Genomic DNA, 20,270 nt, shown 5'->3' with positions numbered 1-20,270 from the left:
GTAGTTGCATATTATAATGAAAGAGCGAAAGGGGTGCGTAGTGCACGTGACGATCATCTGGATGTACGTATACACCGGGGATCCATGCACCATCCCTTGGATTCTTATCGGAACTGATATCCCTGGGAAATCAAGTCGGTCCCTTTTTAATTAACATAAACACAATTAGCGCTTGGGAGGGAACAATGCAGCGTCGATAATCGTTTCGGTGATAAAATTCAAGGGAGATTCTACGACCCCGTTCACCCATCGCAAAAACAACCACGTACGGGAACTTTAACGTTATGTATAACGGAGTCGACGACTTTCGCTGATTAAATCACCGGCCGCGATGTTCGACGCTGCTGCATCAACGATGGCTGCATCACCTCCCTTTTCCCTTCTTCCCATACGGAATTTAATCACTTCACACCCCGAGCTTTTGGGCCCCTCTTACAAACCCGCTTCCCTGACCGTGAATAACGCTGATGAATGATCCTCGATCACGGTTAAAGCCCCACTTGGCTCTTATAACGATGGTCTGTCTTATTACGAATGGAATTGTTTATACCGTAATATTTTACTTGTTGGAATTAAAATGTGATCTCTCTGTATAATACGAAGTTAGAAATTGAAACCAGACACAATAATAACTGTAAGTGAATAAAGTAGGGGGGAGGAGGGGATGACGATTAAAAGTCTGAGCATACGCGGATGCGCGGAGAGAGATAGATAGATAGAGAGAGAGAGAGAAAGATAGAGTGAGTTCCTGTAAACATTTATACGACTCCGGAAACGCTTCCTGAAAGCAGCCGCAGGGATGAGCGTTGGAAAATCTGTTGGTACCCACGTGCTCAAAGTCACACCTGTTCATCGTGAAGAAATCCTCGTCGAGACGTTATTGTCCTCAGGTGGCGGTGAGGAATAAGAAGGAAGGAAAAAAGGAAAAATAATCGAGCCAGCTCTCCGAGTCATGGAATAAAGGACGCGTGATTCGAGATATAAATTGACTCGATTATCACAGGTGTGTAAAAGTAACCGATTTGAGTATCGTCGCAACGTTACTTATAGGTAAAAAAAATTGATCACTGTAATTATAAATAATTTTTATCGATTGTAGATTGAAAGAGGATGGATAATATTTTTTTTTAATACAACGATATTTATCCCGCGGAATTTTCTCTTAACTTCCATTCCGCAGTTCAAAGTGTACAAAGTTTCCGTTTACAAGTCCAACGCGCTGCGTTAATGCTGCGGCTGTTTTTCAATTGGCCTAATTAGTCCCGGGAGGGGTGGTGGAAAAGAGAGTGCGAAGGGATGGGAGGGAGAAAAAAGGGATTAGTAAGAACAATCCACGAACCGTATAATATATCGTGTGTGTGTGTTCGAAAGCCGTCCGGCTGTTAAAATCGAGCCAGGAATTAATATTTCAGTTATTATATCTGAATCTAATCTGGAGCTTGCGAGCTGTGCGACAGCAATGTAACTTCTGAAACGAAAATGGACGCAGCTTTATTCTACTACGGAATGACGGCTCCCTTATAAATATTCATCGCATTATAGCAGGTACGTACACGGAACAACGTCGACGGGCTAGGTTGACGCTGGTTGGCTCTGGGTATATGTATAAAATAACGAAGCACGCGACAGTCCCGGCATTTCTTATCGTCGCCAACGCTGCTCGGGCTGCCCTGGCAATTCCTGGACATTGTGCACCACCGTGTCATGCGGGAGAGTCGGCCTCGACTATTTATTGTTATCTCACGCATTGCTTTCGTATACTTATACCCAAGAACAATTTTTATTCTGCTCCGAGAGAGGGTGAGAAAGAGAGAGAGGGGGGAAATATAATATGTACAAGGGGCTGAGAAATGGCTTATTTGTTTGATTAATGACCACGCCTATTTACGATTCATTATTTAACCAGGCGGAGAGAGATTATTAACATGCGTCTAGTGTAATATGGAATAAAAATCGCGAGGAAATTTGCAGGATATGAAAAATTCTAACGTCTCGGGTAACACCGATGTAAAAATCTGAAAAAAGCGATTTATTGACTAGTTCTGTTTTTTCGAACGGAAGAAATAGTAATAAGATAATCATGTTTCAGGAAGTTATTAGGCAAATTTTATTCTGAAAAAAAGAAAAAATTGCTCAATCTACTAGCTAGTGAAATACGTTGGGGATTTTCGATAAGTTAGTTTTAACATTATTTATCAACAAACGATTGCCCTTTTTTTCGTAAAAAATTTAACTTCTTTTATTTAGATCCTCGCTAATCACACAAAAATCAATACTTTTAAAATCCCCGACGTATTTCACTAGCTGTTAACATGTAGATAGAGTATTTTCGTTTTTTTTTAAGGATCTATAGTAGAATTCAACATTTCTTGCGAGAATGGCTTCAGTGTTGCCATGTTTGAATATTTCCTAATAATAATTTCGTATATTATACTTGAATATACGCCAAATAACTTCCTTCAATATTATTATCACATTACTTTTTCATCCATCTAAAAAAAAAAAGTCAAGAAGGCGCTCTTTTAGGTTTTTACAATGATATTACCCTTGAATAGTTCTTCGATAATTATTACCTGATTATCGAAAATACACCTTTTGGTACAGGTTTCAGTAAGACTACGATGCTAGTAGAAATGCGAAGCTTTTGAAAACAAGCTTTGCCACTTTGATTATCCTTAACGCGATTGTTTGCTTGAAAACTTGAAAATTCTCTCAGGAATTCAGATCGGTGGGCGGCTTGGCTCGTCGAGTCGGTAAAGTCGTTGACGATCTGTTTTACCCTCGAAGCTAGAGATAACGGTAGTACGATTTTCAATAAAACGGGGGCGGGGCGGGAGGAGATAAAAGCTCCCGATGAGAATGAAAAATTTGGAAGGTGCACGGAGCGCGGTTATTTTACTTCCGCATTATATCGCATCGCGGGGACTCGTTTTCATGTATTTTTACGATTTCTTGTAAGGTGTGGGGTGCGTGTCGAGGACGCGGGTGACGCGTCGCGTGCATCAAGGAACCACGGGAACAGGGGCGTAGCATCGGGACACGCGACAAGAGGCCATTCACGCGATGCTAAGCCGCAGGACCGCGGCCGTGATAACAATTTGACGGTAACTGGGAACAATAACAATTGGAATAAAGGTTACGACGCGGGGATAGAGGACGAAATAACGAAAGGAAATTTGGCCCTAGTGGGCGGGATACCGCAGTTACACCTGCAGAAAAAGTGGCCCGAGGTGCCTTGGAGGAACAAACACGCGTTTCCTAATCTAAGTGGAAATTTATTCCGACGCCTTTGTGTATTTTGCCCGATCAATTTTTGTCGGAAGTGCCGTTACCGACAGGGTTATCTTTTAACCCTTTGCGCCACGGTGTGTCATATATATCAGACACACTGAGAAAAATTTCATTTGTTACAGTAAGCAGAAAAATTGAGTAAAACAGATATCGTCGATGACTTCGCGAATATAGTGAGCGATATAAATAAACAAAGTGTTGAAAATGCTTGGTTTTACCGAATGAATGTAATTGTGGGAAGATTATGGGGACTATAAAAGTGGAACTCGGTAATCTTTGGTTTTTAGCATTTCTGAAAACAAATCTGACGGAAAAATTTCAAAATTCAAAATAACGGATTCAATATGGGGGATCCAACATGGCGAACTGAAAATATAAAAATTGATCCTATTCGCTCATATTAGACCCGCCATTTTTAATGTTGAAAACTTCTCAGATCTGACTCCATTTTTGAAAGCAGCGACCTCGAGAACCCTTATACACCCAGTTTCAAGGAATTTGTTAAGTAAGTAAAAATGTATACTTCAAAGGGTTAAATATGTAGCCACAACAGTTGGACATAGAGATACTACTGTGAGCCATGCATTGTACGTTACATCTTTATAGTCTATGGTCTTTTCAGTTTATAGCGTTCTTACTCGCAGTGTGAAGTCACGCCAAGATTTCTTTCGTTACAATAAACCACAAAAATAAGCGTCGAAATTAATACCTGAGAGTTTCTTTCCTGTTTTCTCAACCTGTCCAACAATTTTCACCTGCAGATATAAGTCAGAGGGTTCAAAGTTTTCCCTAGCAATGGAAAGAGGAATCTCAAGTGCTAGGAAAGGAAGAAAAATAAATTGATCCGTTGGTGAAAAAAAAAGAAACGAAAAAAAAAGCTTAAACGGATTGTTTTGTGTCTTCACTTTTTGCTACACAAAGTTTGTGCAGAGCCTTCAGCTGCGGCTGCACGAATAATGAATGCGACGTTTGTACGTCGCAGAACGGACGGACAGGTTAAAGGCGGACAAAGAAGGATTCTGGTCGATGGATCACGGCTGACCTGTCCTCGCAGATCTTGGAGAAGCGATCCGCCCTTTCTGCCAGCCGTTGGGGCTGACAAAAGACGAGACATAGGTCCAGATTCCTCGATTCCGGTGAGTTTCCGAAGCGGGGAACAAGGGGGAGAACGAGAAATGGAAAAAGGAACGGCGAAACGTCGAAGACAAGGAATTCCCGGGATGATTTAAGAACGTCGCGACAAGTTGAGTATTGTAGGTTAGGGGGGAGGGGGATGGGCGATATACGGCGATGTTTTGACTATCGATGTTTGTTTTAAACCTATCAGTCACGCAATTCAGTTTTTTCTTTGCCACGGGAGTGAAATTATACGTTTCCCATGTATTTTTGCCAATTTTTAACAATGATAATAATTTCAAATTTCAAATTTTTCCGCTCATTTTTCAAAATTTTCGCTCTTATTTTCACCATCTACGTTAAGAATCGATGCTTCGATGTTTTCATAAAGACATCGATAGTTCGATTTCGATATTTTTTTTTCCAACATCGTCCATCCCAACTGACCTACTGTAGGTGTAAGACGAGAGAAGAATCTAAGGGCGTTCGATTTCCCTGAAAGACTGCAGGATATATCTACACCGAAACCGATGGTTGAAATCCCCGAAGAACTTAACCCCTAGCGTAACGGATTCCGTTGCCATAAGATAATTTATGCAAAGCTCGGGGGTTGATTAAAATTTGAAACAGGATAGGTTCCGCATCCCTTTTGCGTGCCGGCTGAAATGAGTTTTGCCTTTTTGATTCGAACAGGCAGTCCGGCATGTGTGATGAGACTCCGGCTCGCTTCCGCCTCTCCCCCCCCTCCCTCTCTTCATTTTCCTCCATCCTCTCTCTGCTTCTCTCCTCCTCCTTCCCCCTTCACCCCTTCTCTCAGATTAATATTTAATTTTCTATCCCTCGGTCGGTCCGGCACGAAGGATGCGCGCCTACGTCACGACTCCCCACCTTTCGCACAGACAAACGCGGTTTTATTGCCCGCTTCCGGTCTCTCCTAATCGGGTTATACTGCCACTCGTTCCGCGCTTTTATTTCCGTCATTCGGTCCCGTTCGAAATTTGTACTGTGCCGCGTTTTTACCTCGCAGCAGGGTCAATAATTCACCTCATCTCCCCCCCCCCCCCCTCCTCCCACCCTTCATTCACCGCAGCTGCAAGCTCCTCAAAGATGTCTTTGAAGGAAGGATCCTCAGAGCCGCAGAGCGGAAAGCTCGGACCGTCGGAATTTGAGGTTCGCCTCAGCTAATGTTCGCCACTCTGTAGACTCGACGTCAGCTCCTCAGCTCATTAGGTTACTCGTCCTTGGTCATCCTGATTTCATTTATCGTAATTGCACTCAACGTTTGAGGGGAGGGGGGGGGGGGGGTGGTCGGAGAATTCGTTTGCAGTAATTATGGCGAAGCGATCGGTGTGCGAAACGCGAATTACAATCAGTCAGGGATGGTTTACCGATCCGCAGGATGCGAGCTTTCGTGCTTTCGTAAAATCCGGGCGGTTTTTCGAACCGGGGAATTTTCTTCAGCGATCATTCGCGAGAAATAAGTGGGATCGAAATTGACTTAGCTCCTGTCGATAATAGTGACTCGGGGTATAAGGCAAGACTCCTTTGGGGGATCGGCGAAAGCTCGTTGGAGCGAGAATGATATTGTGTTCCTGCGGGAAGACGCTGAGCAGCTTTCTTCGATGTTGTATTATATTACACTCCGGCGATGCGAGCAGTTCAATGAAGAAACGGGGCGCGGGTGGTTTCTAAGGTTCCATTTTATTCCCGTCTTAAAATTCCTGGAAAGACGATACTCGACAAATTGAATGTTTGGAAAGCAGCACTTATCGTCTCTTACCCTCGGCGCTTCGGTCCCTCGGCGGCATTCGGGGGCTGCAGTCGCATCTCTTCTCTTCTCCTCGGTATGGACGAAAAAATGTGAGAAAAGTAGCCGTAAGCTTCGACGGCGAATTTTATTTACCTGTCAATTTATTCGGCGATGTTCGAAAAGCTCTTCGTCAAAACCGCGAATAAATTACGCGTAATTGAAATCGTCTAAAGATACGACACGATTGATCCAGCCTTGCGTCGCAAGCTCCGGTTGAGAACCGTTGAAAGATAAAGCTCCCGTACGGTGGCGCCATCTCTCGGTTAAACACCGAACTCGGGTAAAGGAGCTTGCGGAATATTCAATCTCGATTACGGTTTCACGCGGGTTGCGGCCACACCAGCGGGCGGCAATTAAACCGCAAAAACAGCCCGCATATATGCGGCGGACAAATTATTTATCGATTACTATTTATGCACCCTTATTTATTTATTCATTCGCTCGTTTTATCTTGGTCCACAACGAATCGAGCTCGTTATACCAACCAATTATCGGTACAATTATATGAATAAAAAAAAAAAAAAAAAAACCCGGAATTGCACGGAATTGTAAAATTATTCACCGACGGTGATTTAATGCTGTTTTGAATGCGTGTTATATGTAGGCCATTCCCGACAATTTTTCGCAGCTTCTTTAAGGGTAGAAATTTCTAGTTACCTGCAATTTGGATATGTTATAATTGTAGGATCGTAATTCGAAAATTTTATAAAAATATTCTACAAATGTTCAACAACCTCACAGAAGCTCAAGGAAGAAAACTTGTTCATTTTCTTCTCATTAATGTTATTAAAGATTTTCAATTTTATTAATACCATTTCTCTGCAATACGATTGAATGTTTAACCCTAATTGGTCACACTTCAGTAGAATCGCATAACGGCCACACGGGGTTAAATTCACCCCAGTTCCAAAAATCGAAATCCAGCTGTAATGATGAGTTATAAAAATCTAAAAAAAATATCTCTAGGTATTGTTTAAGGATCGCAGAAAAAGCCAGTTTTCCTAATCAAAATCACCATGACTAAGGGATTCTGCGAGGAGTTTGAAAGATGTTTAGGATGAATTTCACCCAGAGTGACCAATTAGAGTTGATAAAAATTAATTTATAGGATTAAAAATATTCTTTTCTTCGTAAAAATTCTAGAATCCATCTCGTACTAAATTCAATAAATTTTTATATAAGATTGTTGAAACTTGTTTTATATTATTTATTATTAAACACCATTGTTTTCTCTTCAAAATATCAGTATAAAAATCACTCAAAATCATATCAGACTATTTCAAGATCGTAAAATGTTTCTATTAACAACTTTGTTGTAATTCATGTATAATTTTGCAAAAATAAACCACAACTACTACTGCTGAAAATAATCGCTGGGTCGTTTTGCCGTCTAAAATAGAGTCAGACCGACGCGTTTCAACTCCATAACGGCTCTGGGCGAAATTCCGAATCGAATCATACTCAGCTGGAGGCAAAGCCCGGGAGTCGTCTCGAGATAAGTCGCGGTTGTTTTTCCAACGTATCCCACACATGTCGTACCGCGGGGATATAATTGAAAATCACTGTAATCCAATACACATCTCGCAGCGAAGGATTTGCGCCCCCCTGTTCTTCCCTCGCATAAAACTGCGCGGCTTAAGCCTGAAAGTCAGGGGCGTGAGCCAATAAGGCCTCCGTATCTCCCTGGGACTCTTCGTCTGCGCGTTTCGAACGCGTTGCGCGGATCCGGAAGACGGCCGCGTTGCGGATTCGGTTACAACTTACGGCTGCATGCGGCGACTCCAGCTTTCCATAGTTTTCCGCGACGACCGGAAACCCGAGAGGAAACTCCCGGGAACCGGATATCGAACCATCCGAGTACTCGAGGGGTGCTTTCGCTTCGTTCGGTACTTTCTTTTATACCCACCAATGTGTTACCGTCTTTGTAGTTTCGTCTCTTTCCGCGTAACGCGATCGTTATGTAATATTCAAACGCTCGTTTGCGAAGAAAGTTTCGAATTCGAAGGAAGGATTTTTCCTTTTCTTTTTTATTGATTACACAGGACAACAAAAATTTGCTTTTTGTGTGTAAGATGAAAATTTTTAATTGATTGAGTTAGGAACAAGGTTTAGTAATATAGAATTATTGTAACTAACCAACTGGTATTTATTGTAATTAATAAAGCACCCTGAATCAAAAAAGGTAAGTCAAAAGGATAAACATTCAATTTTACTGATAGTAGCTATAACACAAAAACTAGACCTGATCGAATCAAAATAAATATGGTTTTATGACGGGGGTATATAGATTTATCAAAATTAGTAAGCACCTTCCTTGTTACAAAATTTTGTTGACCAGTGTTCTTGTTCGAATAAATTTTATCCCGTTTCTCGGCCTTTTCAGGTTCCGCTATTTATTCATACGCGGTTACATTTTTCAGCTCAGACTCATCGCGGCTTTTCTTTTTGTAAAAAAAAAACGAACCTTGAAGATGTTTTTGAAACCTTGAAAAAATGTACGACGAAACTGTCGACATCAGATCGCCAGGCTTCAATCGAATAGCGAAAAGCTGAGGAAACGAGAGTCCGGAAGGGGATGGAAAGCTCGGGAGCAGAAAGAGTCGAGGACAACGTTCGATCTTGTCGGCGGGCGTCGCGTCGAAATAAATAAAGTAACGCACCCTCGAGGGCGGCATCTATTTTATAAGACTAAGAAATATTGGCAGCATCAATAACGGTTTATCTGGAATACAAATTGCCGGGACGCCAGCAGCCGACTCCCTAAGAAAACACCGGTAATCCGTCGAGGAGCGCGTCGTGACAACCCCAAGGAATTAATCCCGCAGGAATCGTCCGGCGGAATCCTCGAGGACGAGAGTCTTGTAAATAAGAATCTAAGGGGCGGAAATGGACGGAGAATTCGAAATCGTTCAAAATACTCGCGCGTTAATGGCGCTGAAGCTGCGCCAAGTAGCACCGAGTGATGGATCGCGTTTAAGGACGCTGCGCCGGCTCCGAACCGAAGCCTTTTTATCCTTGTTCACTTTTTTTCATCGGCATTGGCCGCTCGTTAACGGGCGCCAGGCAGCCCGAGCTGTTGGACCACCCGCTAATCGTCCCCGAAACGGGGTTCAAGGGGTCAGGTGGATCTTGAATTTTCAAAAACTCCACTACGATTAAAACAATTCTGTTATTATATTTTTGTTTTAAATTATAGAAAAAATGGATTCCTTGAAAGTTCAGGACGCACCTAACCCTTCAAGGACTAGCCGTTTGGTGCCTCTGACGATAATGTCCCGTCACTTTGGTACAGTTTCAAAGACTCACATCCGGACTTGATTTTTTGAGGAAAAAAAAAGTAAATTCACCGTCGACCCTCGAGTGGGATTAATTTCGGTCACTATCCTTACAGGATCAGCAGGAAGAAGCAAAGTGCAGTTTGGCGGAGTTCCAGGATCCGGAGTCGACTGTCTCCGGAGTTTGTATAGGAAGCCGAAGGGACGGTGGGAAGTTTTTTGCTTGTTCGCATCGCATTAGTCGAATTAGTCGAGGCGGTATATAATAATTTTCCTCGGAATAAGAAGAGCCGGAGAATTCTCGGGGAAAACAAGCTTTATTATTCCCATGAATGAAGTTAATTCAATAGTCGGTCGTTCATTTGAAATTGTAATACAGGTACGTCGCTATGCGCTCTCAATCCTCCCCCCATCCCCATCCCCATCCCCATCCCCAGGCAGCTGTATTAAGAATTTCTTCCTCCTCCTCCAGCATCGAGCCTCTCTCATCCTCCTCCCGTCGCCTTTCGTTGCCTTCGCGTTGTCACGTTAACGATGTTTTTACCCACAAAAACCGCCCGCGTCCTTTGCCACGCTCTTCCATCGATCCCATAAAGCAAAATAAGGTCTCAGGCAGACGGTACGTTGACACGAGACAGTCGTCCCAGTTTCTGATAAGTAAAAGTGATACGATGTGGCGGATAAATAAATCGTACAAGTAAAACATGTGTGTGTGTATTTACAAAAAAATTTAATATTCGATGGTTATTTCTATAACTGTGTAATCTTGAGGAGAGGATCCCGCAGAGTCCCTATGGAAATTGGCTTCCGCTCAAATCTGATGGATTTTCGGTATTTCATAGTACATTTCTTCCCGATCAAAAATCAGTAGTTTCCGAGATACAGGCTTCGGAAGAAAGGTGTACAGATTTTTTGATATCCATGGATTTCGTGATTTTCGTAAATTATTAAGCTTCAAAGGGACTTGAAATCAAACAAATCGCTTAAAAAGCTGCACGGTCGATTCTCAAAGACAGGCAGGAAGCTGTGATTGATTCCATCGATGCGTTCATTCCATCCACTAGCTCGCTGGTTTACCGGAAGGAGGTGCAACGTCGGATTTCGCATGAAGAACGAGACCCTCCGACTCTTGCAACAATCGACTTGTCCTGTTTATCACGCGTCTGCGGAGTCTCTGCGAAGCTTTATAATTCGCAAAAATCGCGTAATCCATAGGACACAAAAAAATCCATCCACCCCCTTACGAAGCCTGTATCTCGGAAACTATTGATTTTCGGTATTTGTGTCCAAGAGAACATTTCGGCTCCGGAGGATACGTACCATACCACACACTAAAAATCCATCCACGCTTGAAACATCTCGTTATAGTTTCGCCGTGTTCGCATGGCGATAGCCGCCAAGGCCAGGTTGAATCGATCAAGAAGGCAGAAACAGGGGCATGTACATATTGTGCATACATGCGGTGGGGTAAAATTGAATATCGCAAGGGGCGAAGGGTCGCATGCTTCGAAACCCCGGGGCGCGTAAGCGAGATTGATACATTATTAAGAGGGTCCATTAAAGAAAGCACCGCGGTATGAGATATGCGCTTGCGGAGGCAGTGGATGCAGGGTTGAAGGTGGAGAAAAGGGAGGAAAGGGCGAGGGCGAGGGCGTGAGCCAGGCTTCCCCTCGCCCCCTTTCACCCTCCCCATCCATCCGCGTCTTCGTGGCACGCGCGAGAATTGCACCGGCTCTCGAAACGCCACGTGGCTCGTCTCTCACGACTCCCGTCTACCCTAAAACCACCCCGACTCGAAACTGCACCGATGCAACTGCGCCAAGGTCAGGGGTCACCTTTCTGGGGGTCGCAAGTGAACCCTGAAGATCCCCGAGACTTTGGCGCGTTGACTCATTCGGGGAACGGGGTCGCGAAAAGTAAAGGAGAGGAAAATTTGAGGGTGCATTGGCTGTACAGTCTCGACCAAAAGTGAATATCGTCGACGATGTTTAGTACTTTGCGATGAGATAAGGATCTGAAAAATATTAACCGCAATGAAGACGGTGAGAAAATCAAATTTCAATAATAACAACGCGCAAAAGTTGTCAATAAACTGTTTGAAGAAAGCATTGTTGAACAAATTTTTAGGGTATGGTTTTTATTTTTTTTGTCATGTGAAATGAATTCGTTGATTTTTCTGAGTAAACGTGAATTTTTAAAGAACTTTTCTCATTGTTTTGAAATTTCCGTTTTCGAGGATTTAGCATTTTTTAAAATAGAGGAAAAATCGTCGATTTTGGATACGTTTTCGTAAAAGCGTTGTTCGTTACAATTAAAATTAAGAAGTTTCCGGGGCATCTAACGAATAGTTTCGTAAATGCAGACTTTACTAATTTTCGAAAACAGAAATTTTAAAATAACGAGTAAATTCTTTAAAAATTCATGTATATTCAGAAAAATCAACGAATTTATTTCACATCACAAAAAAAAAAAAAAATATTCCCTATAAATTTGTTGAACAATGTTTTGCTTAAACAGTTCATTGACAACTTTTAAGCATTATTACGGTTCAAATTCAGTTTTCTTATCACCTTTATTGTGGTTTGTTTTTTCCGATTCTTGTCTTGTCACAAACTATTCAATATTGTCGATAAGACTCACTTTTGTTTGAGAATGAATAGCTAGTACATCCTTAACTTTGTTTCTGATGCTTCTTTCGATAAGCCCTTCTTTTTTTATTCAAGCCATTGGAGGTTTTTAATTATCCGTCTTTTTTTTTTGTTACTAAAATAGAGTCAACATCGTCTAAGAATTATTCAAATAATTGAGACTCTTCCAGTGACAACAATATTCGCTTACTTACAAATTTTATTAGAATGAAGTGAATACATTTCGGGAAATAAGAATTCCTTGAATAATCTAAGATTAATTCTTATTGGTAGGAAAAACAAAATGAAGCAACCAATGATTTGATCGTAGAAAATTTGTCAGATTCAATTCAAAACGTTAACTTATCTATCGAATTGATGGAACGAGAGAGAGGAAAATTGAATTATAAAATATAATTATTCTCTTGAACCGCAGATGGAAATTGACATTTCGTTGTGAGAAACCAGAAACGGGAATGTTTTTGAGGAATTTTCGTTGATTGATAAGAGAAAAAATGAACACAAAAATTTGAAAAATAAAATACGACACCGACTAGACGATGCGACGGAACTCTGCAGCGGATATTCAGATGTCGTTACTTCTGGCCCGTCACGTAACCGTGTAAGGTATATTGATTTTTGCATAAATTTTTACTCCGCGTGTCACGACGACGAGGAGAAGGAGGAGGTGGAGGAGGAGGAGGAGGAGGAGGAGGAAGAGGGATAAAAAGAAGAAGCAGCGGTGCCACGGAGCTGCTGTACAAGCAGTCGAGTGTATCGATGTACATAAAACGTGGAGAATTATGGGCTGACGTGTGTGACGCGTATATGCTTCGACAGGCATCTGTGCTAGATAATGTGCCGCAAAAGTATGTCGAGCCGAATGTCTCACGCGACATGTCTTCGAACATTGCATTCCGGTGACGGATAACTTGCAGGATAAATTATGAGAACGAGGGAATTAAACTATGCAGACATTGCAACGCAGGTCTGAAAACGAAAAATTGGACAAGTTTTTTATACTGTTTCTTACAGATTTTCACACACTGAAACCGGGGAAAATACTCCAATACTCCAAATACATTTCATAAAGAAATTGTTTGTTTAATTTTATGAGAAATATTGTTCGGTTCGTTGCGATAAAATGGTGTTGTTTTTCATTATTGTTATGCTTTTTTTTATACAAACACCTTGTATTTTGCAAGAATACCGTACGTAATTTTTGAATTCAACATACTCGAAAACATAATATTTACCAAAAACATCCCACGTAGCTGACATGAAAAAAATTTTAGAAGTCCTGTGTAATATTACATTATGTAACAAGGGAATAAAGTCAAAGATTATTCACGCGGATAGATTTACTACCTCAGCGAAGCAAGGTGATCTCATGTTTCCCGCAAATGAGGAAAAAAAGTTGAAGGGAATAATATTCCACTTGTAGTCCCGGTTTTCAGGTCAAAAAAAGTATACGTTATAATCGACTCTGAAATAAATATTTTTTTCAAGTGTTCCGAGGGTAAAAATTATTCTTAAAAAGGTCCTGGAAATCGATTTTGCGAGCAAAAAGCTTTTGGTTCCAAATTCGCAAAAATATGTTTGAGGTTCCCTCTAAAGCGCTTAAAATCACTCGTCGTCCGATGTCTGCTGTATCGACGTGTTTTTTTATTTTTCAAAACGACAATTTCAGCGTAATCGAATTCGCGTTAAAAAGTTACCGCGAAAAAACCTTCGTAACAGAGATATTCTTCCCTCTTGCGTAAAGCAGAGTTCACCGAGCGTCTAATTAGAAGGAACGCCCTCTATTGAAGCATTTAGGCGACGACAATTGCGGAAGTCATTGGCGATAAGCGGGACGGCTGTAATATTCGAGGGAGGGAGGAATAAACGGAGAAAAGCGAGGCGATATAGAAAGGCGCGATCTACGCTCCCTGCGGGCAAAACGCGTTATTATACACGCGCGGAATCTTCGCCGAATAAGTAGGGGTGTCAATTTGCGGGGTGAAATCGGAGATAAACATTTTCCCAGGGTGTCGCTATTAGGGTCCGAGCTGTTGGACGGGGGGGGGGGGGGGGGGGGGGGCGGAGGGGGAGGAAGGGAGGCGTGAATAATTAAAGTTCGCGGGGGCGAAGTTAAAGATAGTGCAAATGGAGTTCCGGTCCGTCGAAACGACCCCCGTTCACCCCAGCCGCCGGTACAACGTTCGTTACATTTATCAGCTCCCGGGTATTCGAGGGGCGGCGACGAGGCCGAGCCTCGCGGGGGTTGCGCACCCTCGAAACATAAGGCCGTTAAATGATTTAATTCAATTTACGGTCGGCGGAATTTAACACCTCCGTCAGTTCCGCATTTTCAGATAAACCGATTCCACCCCTCGATGTCTGGCGGTCCACCACCCCTCACCCCCACCTTTTTCATCCCCAAACAGGCACAAACACACCGGCGAAATGAAAATCTTCATTTCTCTAAGCCGGGTCGGAATCTATCCGCGGGAAAATTTCACGATCGTACGGTCAGCGGAGGGGGTGACAGCTGCGGTTCGAGAAAGAACAAGTTATGTTTACCAAGGGTATATTTGCCCGAAACATCCCCCCGTTGCGTCGTCAGGCCCTCAACAACCGGTTTCAATATTTGCAAACCCGTTCCACGATCGATTAGCGCTCCTTAATTTTGCGGGCTGAGTGGAAGCGAAAATCACTCTTTGCAACCCTTGTTAGTCGCAAGACGTCGCTTTGATGCTGGACTGTATATTTCTCAGTTTTTCATTTCTCTTTCGCCCCTTGTGATACAAAATTGTTGAAGAAAATTTGAAACAATTTATCGAGTACTTAGATCACAGCACTGACGATGTATCGAAAAATTTTGTTTCGCGATAAAAGTGTGAAAAGAAAAGGAACGAAAAAAAACAAACAAAAAAAAATTGAACAAAAACTGGTATCAGGGGGTTGCTCTTTGCAGAATTGTTCGGGAAAACTTTCAAAGTGATCTTGCGTCAAGACGAGAACTCTGTAAACCACCATTCGCGAATTGATCGTCGTGCGGTATCGAACTAAGTGTTGATGACGTACGGAAGTACCTGAGCTGTGTGAAAACGACGGGGGATGGGGGTGAAGATTGGGTTGGGATCCCGCGAAGAGGAGAACAATGCGAACTTTGAGATAACTTCGGAGCAGGAATCAACATGAAAGGGGAAGTTTCCGTCTCTAATTGGTATTTGGGAGATCTGAAACAGACCCAACCCCAACCCCCTGTTCCGGTTTCTCACCCCCTCGCCCTCGAACCTGTCCATTCGCTGTCTGCTACTCGATGTAAGTTTATTATGCTGTTCGCGGGTTAGTCTCCGGCTGAATTATTCGAAAATCGGCATATCTTTGCCCCGAGGAATCCATGCTTCAACCACCTCAACCCTTTCAATCGCAGAAGCCACTCTAGTGGCACTCTTTTTTGTACATGCCATACGAAATCCTTCATTTTTTTGCATTTTCAAGTAACTGAATTGCGTGGCTGAAAGGGTTAAAGAGTGTAACCTCTGGGAAGTAAAATTTCAACCCCTGTAAACCAAGTCGGTTAATTGCTTGTGCGATGTTCGATGCTTGTTTAAAATTTTCGTCATTCACGTAAATGTATCAACGGTGAAATAAAGGAAGCTTTTGTTAATTAATTCAAGAAAATTCTTTCATGGCAGTTCACGCAATATGCTGCTCAGGTAGGGTTCAGGTCTGAGATAAAATTACAGGGGTTGCGCGTCTCGATGTTTTCCTCAGAGATGGCGACACCGAGTCTGAGAGCGAAACGCACCCCTTGGTTCGGTCGAACGATGGTATTTGTACAGCAAAGAAACTAGTCTTTCAGTCATCCGTGAATCGTAAGATAATATACAACTGAAGCGAATGAAAAAAAAAACAAAATATGATCGTCGAGTTAAGGGATGGGATGAGGCTCGTTTCGCAATGAGCTCAAGAAACGGCGAAGTATCAACGAGAGGCAGCAAAATTTGACATTTAAGGGGGGGTTAAAGTTTGGATGGTCTAAAATCATACCTGTTTTTGGGAGTATTTTTTTACTTTAAAAAAAGTTAAAACACATAGATCAATTTGAGTTTGAGGGCTGTATTATTTATAGTTTCAAGAATATTTTGGAATATAAGTACCGAACGACCACGTTTACAATTCGCCAGCACAGATTTCTCGTTCAATTTTTATCCGATCGACTTGAAATTTTGACACGATCTTAAAAACTTGTTTATCGATTCGAGCTTATTACTAAATTTTTGAATTTCAATCCCAACATTTTTTTTTCTACACATTCTAACAATTTTTTCGTCGAAATGTGAAATTTTTTTTTCGTAATCGTATATATATTTGAATTTTTTTTTTTTGGTCATTTGGGCTACGAGCTCTAATCCGAAAAGTTGTTTTCAACTCAAAAAAATGTTTTCCATCCGTTACGAGTTGGACAAATGACGTCAGGAGATCGAGTTCGGAGTCGTTCGCTACTTATATGCTTCATGCCGTCATTTCGTTACAACAATCAGGCCCTCAAACTCAAATCGCTCAGACTGTTGTCATTTTCATTGTTAAAAAAAAAAAAAAAAAAAAGCTCGAAGTCAAGTCCCTGCTGACGTTCGCCGAACCGGAGGCGTAAGGAGCAGGACTCGAGGGCCAATCGAATCCTGTTAATGGGCGAGGAGTTCGCGGTGGCCGCTACGTAACGTGCCCTTTGTGTTTCGTCTAGGGGTGGACGGGGCACTCAATCACCCTTTCTCCCTTCCTCCTTTCCACCCTTCCTCCCCTCGGCGTCATCGTCCGAAGGTTGCGGGCTCTTTTCGCAACCCGCGAGGCTCTATTAGCAGTTTCTTAGACCGCCTTCAAATGGCATTCCTATTGATGCCCTTCGCCCCCCGTATTATTATACTCGCCCTAGGCTCGTACGGTTGTCGGCACTTGTGCACCGCTTCCATTGCCATGCCGCAACATCGTCGACGCCACTTTTATTACCCCCATTGTCCACTCGCTACACGGGGGCGAAGGCCGGCAGAATATTGGTAGAATACTTTCTCGATGCGCAACTATACCTATACGGACGTATGAGGCATTCCATGCCGACTCAGCAAACGGTTGATCACGACATTTTTCAGTTTCACCAAGGATTTTTTTCACCTTAGTACGGCTCTTGAACAGCTTTAAAAAAAATTTTACACATTTTTTTAGTCACTCGTCCTTACCCTGTGATTTTTCAAACCCATCTCAAGAACACCCAAATCGATTTTTATTAAACAAGGAGGAAAAAAATTTCGTCCTCGAAACGAAACATTCTCACGGTAATATTCAAAGTGGGAACACGTTTTTTTATATTTTTTGAATCGTTTTTTCTATTTTCGTACCTGTTAAAAATCCATCACAATACATACCGTATCTCCGATTTGAGTACTGATTTATCAATTTGTTTCTCCGGTTATAAAACACACTTACGATTTGTTTCAAAATTTTATAGTAGATTTTCAACGTGTATGAAAACAGAAAAATCGATTGAAAAAAATAGAAAAAAACGTTTTTGCAATGGGTTTGAAAAATCGTAGGACAAAGACGAGTGATTGAAAGAGTATTTGAAAATTTTTCAGGAGCTTTTCAGAAATCCTTCTAAAGTAGGAAGAATCGTTGATTAAAAAAAATGTCACGATCAATCGTTAACTGAATTGGCGTGGAATGCCCCATACAAACATGTGTTGTAAGAAGTTAACTTCCTCTCTAACTGCGCGTCCGTGTGTCTGCATACGCGTGTTGGTACGTATGTACAGATATCGCAAGGACGAGAAGAGCAGATATCAATGTTTTATATCGCGAGATAGAAAAACAATATTGTTATTTCATCAGGGAGTCGGCACACGTCGCTGAAAGTGACGCTTCGTGTCTCCTCCTTCGTTCGGGGGAGACCACAAATTGGATTATGCTTCGCGAACCTGCGGGATGAGGAAAGGACGAAAGATGCCTCCAAGGTTGGTTGGCTTCTTCCTTCCTTCCTTCCTTCCTTCCTTTCTTTCTTCCTTCGTTCCTCGCTTCCATCCCCCCGAGTCACCTTCAGTCATTTTCCAAAGCCACTTTTCCTCTTCCTCCCCCCCCCCCCCCCCCACCCTGCAGCAACGTCGACGTTGTCACAACCGGGAGTCGCGGGGCGAGTTGATGGATTGATTTTTTAATGCGAAAGACAGCTACTCGCTACTTACAAGACCTCCGTTTCTGACGACACACGTGTCCCTAGGCAGGAACCGTTTGCGAAAAACGCTTCGAAGTATCGACGTTTCCTTATCTTTTCACCATACCGACGCTTTTCACTTAAATTCGTCATTCAAACTTCCCGCCTCGCGGGGAATAGGAAGGCGGGAAGTTTGAATAATTCTCTACTCTGGCAAAGGAACAATTAGAGGTAAGTAATTGACGGGGAATTCCTCGGGAGTTAGCCGGCAGCCAGCTGCACTCGCGACCCGAATTCAATGCTGTTTGCTCGACTTAAGTAATTGTAGCCCGCCAACTACGGAATGCTCCTTCGCCAGCCATCGCCATTCTATCTCTATCTCTTTCTCTCTCTCCCTTACACACACACGTACACACACACACACACACACAAGAGTCAAAATTCCTATCCACAATCAGCAACCGCGCGTGTTTGAATATCACCGAAACGCAGTTCGAAATTCCTCCGCAAAATCCTGCGGAGTTATCGTTATATATGTACCCATACATACACAGACACACACACATATGTATATATATATATATATATATATAGATATAAATCGTCATACGCGGGAATATACCTGCTGCGGTTTCCGTTCTCCACGATATCCGCAGAACAATTCGAGTAAACATTAATACATGCCGGTAACGACTCAGCCGTAGCACCTTCCAACGATTTTGGAACACCTTGGCTAGTCGCCAGTCGTTGATAGTGGACAGTCCTCGGCATTCCCGTCGCTGTTGTCTAGTTCCAATGGCTGCAGTGCAGTATTGCTGTTGGGAAACATTCGGACGGGATCAGTTCGAAGACTCGTAATTTGCGGTGCAGCATCGAGGGGCTGGTGATCTTAATTCATTGATGGAACGATTTTCAGTGATTTCCAGACTCGATTGAATCACTGGAATCACGACAAATCGCGGAAGATTAATTAGAACGATGGGAAAATCGGTTGAAAATTAATGGAAATCACTTGGTAAATTGGAAATTAACTAAAAGTGAATATATGGTTGATGGTTACGGACAAAAATCATTAGAACTTCAATGAATTCTAACCATTCGTTGTTCATCCCAAGACTTGCAACGATTTACGTGACTTCGAGCGATCGACAATTATTTCATCGATTTCTCGTTACTTTATAAGGAAAATTTCAGCTCTTCGAGTCCAACTTGTAAAGTTATACCAAGTAAACTACGTTGAGCTTATTTTATTTCATATTCGCTTTACTACTCGTTACGAATATCCGCCTGTCATTTTCCGTTTCTTCTTCGTTTTTTTTTTTTTTTTTTTTTTTTTTTTTTCCATTCATACCCGATAAAAATAATTTCTCTCTCCGTATTAGGCCGCAAACGTTACCCTTTATACCCTACATGGCAAACAGTTTCGAGTCGATCAGGATTTTTGGAACCAGTTTACATACCGACTGGCTGTCACAGCGGAGCGACGTTTCAACAAAGCTTCCTCACAATTGGATTGATTTTGAATGGAACGTTGCCGTGCAGCCTCGTTCGTGATATCGATGAACGATGTTTCTGCCTCTGCCGCGTGTAGTTGCGTGCGATTCTTGTTGCGGGGATTATTATGGGACGATATTTATTTCACGGCACATTTTTCAACATTTAGAATGTATTTATTACGACGTAACAAGAAACAGCACTTCAAACAATTAGCGTAGCGTCTATCCTCAGCTCTACCGATCGTCGCGTACTGACAATGTACAGAGCTCGCGAGAAGAAGACCGTAGAATAACAACTCTCTGGAAGGTTAACTCTGTTTATGTCTGAAGGAGGGGGAGATATCGGTTTGGACTGTCTATAATCATGCCTATTTCAACAGTTTTCTTTTGAAGTAAATGAAAACACTTGGAGCAATTTCAGGTTTAAGGGCTGTTATTATTCATAGTTTCAAGAACATTTAA

At 42.3% G+C, this 20,270-nt stretch overlaps 1 protein-coding gene across 1 annotated transcript in view; it reads right to left on the bottom strand.

Annotated features, from left to right (window-relative positions):
- LOC124175107 (epithelial discoidin domain-containing receptor 1-like) overlaps window positions 1–20,046 on the bottom strand; it is a 140,204-nt gene extending 120,158 nt beyond the window's left edge. Inside the window, exon 1 of the mRNA XM_046555007.1 lies at window positions 19,773–20,046. The gene's annotated coding sequence lies outside the window, so the exon portion shown is untranslated. The remainder of the gene's footprint in view (window positions 1–19,772) is intronic.
- Window positions 20,047–20,270: the final 224 nt, after the last annotated feature.

This window comes from Neodiprion fabricii, chromosome 2, assembly GCF_021155785.1.
Source record: "Neodiprion fabricii isolate iyNeoFabr1 chromosome 2, iyNeoFabr1.1, whole genome shotgun sequence".
Classification (NCBI taxonomy): domain Eukaryota; kingdom Metazoa; phylum Arthropoda; class Insecta; order Hymenoptera; family Diprionidae; genus Neodiprion; species Neodiprion fabricii.
This window is presented reverse-complemented; position numbering and strand designations above follow the sequence as displayed.